Source organism: Hyperolius riggenbachi, chromosome 4 (genome assembly GCF_040937935.1).
Source record: "Hyperolius riggenbachi isolate aHypRig1 chromosome 4, aHypRig1.pri, whole genome shotgun sequence".
NCBI classification, from domain to species: domain Eukaryota; kingdom Metazoa; phylum Chordata; class Amphibia; order Anura; family Hyperoliidae; genus Hyperolius; species Hyperolius riggenbachi.
The window spans coordinates 342,007,530-342,008,977 of record NC_090649.1 but is presented as its reverse complement, the minus strand read 5'-3'; positions in this window follow the sequence as shown (position 1 = coordinate 342,008,977).

Here is a 1,448-nt window from a genome sequence, read left to right as displayed (position 1 = left end):
ACTGGTATTGATTAAAAGGAAATAAATATGGCAGCCTCCGTATACCTCTTATTTCAGTTCCCCTTTAAAAAGCAGTTGTGGTGGCCATATTGGATTAATTCTCTGGCTGCAGTGATCGTGATAGCAGGATCAGACTTGCTGCAGATTGGTAGGGAAAGCATTAGCTAGGCCTGTGTACTTGTTCCTCACTAACTACTTGCTGAAAGTACCCCAAATAGCCCTTTTGAGGGCTAGTCTCCTGTGTTTTTTTTTTGGGGGGGGGGGGGGGGTTGACACTTCACAGCCCACTGACACCCAGAGCTATGCACACTGTTGCCAGTGCATTATTTGTAGGAATGTAATGTGATTTCTGCTCTTTAGCGAATAAAACACGACTGCGTCAACTGCATAATTATTGGTGGGACTTTTCGCATGGATCCCCCTCCGGCATGCCACAGTCCAAGCGTTAGATCCCTTGAAACAACTTTTCCATCACTCTTGTGGCCAGAAACAGTCTTTGTAGGTCTTAAAAATCGCTTGCCCATTGCAGTCTATGGCGGTTCACATGTTTGCGAAAATTTGCGGAAGTTCGCATTCGTGAACCCAAAATATGATGTAAGGAGCCCAGATTTCCACTTTTGGGACAAACATTTGATAAAAATTCTGACAGGTTTAATTTTAAGCCTATCACTGGGAACATCAAAACATCTCAGCAGCATCTACTATTGATACACACATAAAATAGTAACTTTATAACCCATGCATATTTTATTTTTACTCCAGTAATCAGAAATTATGGTTATATGATCCCTCTAGTTGTTTTATATATATATATATATATATATATATATATATATATATATATATATATATACAGGATCTTCTCAAAAAATTAGCATATTGTGATAAAGTTCATTATTTTCTGTAATGTACTGATAAACATTAGACTTTCATATATTTTAGATTCATTACACACAACTGAAGTAGTTCCAAGCCTTTTATTGTTTTAATATTGATGATTTTGGCATACACCTCATGAAAACCCACAATTCCTATCTCAAAAAATTAGCATATTTCATCCGACCAATAAAAGAAAAGTGTTTTTAAAACAAAAAAAGTCAACCTGCAAATAATTATGTTCAATTATGCACTCAATACTTGGTCAGGAATCCTTTTGCAGAAATGACTGCATTCAATGCGTGGCATGGAGGCAATCAGCCTATGGCACTGCTCAGGTGTTATGGAGGCCCAGGATGCTTCGATGGCGGCCTTAAGCTCATCCAGAGTGTTGGGTCTTGCATCCCTCAACTTTCTCTTTACAATATCCCACAGATTCTCTATGGGGTTCAGGTCAGGAGAGTTGGCAGGCCTATTGAGCACAGTAATACCATGGTCAGTAAACCATTTACTAGTGGTTTTGGCACTGTAAACAGGTGTCAGGTCGTGCTGAAAAATGAAATCTTCATCTC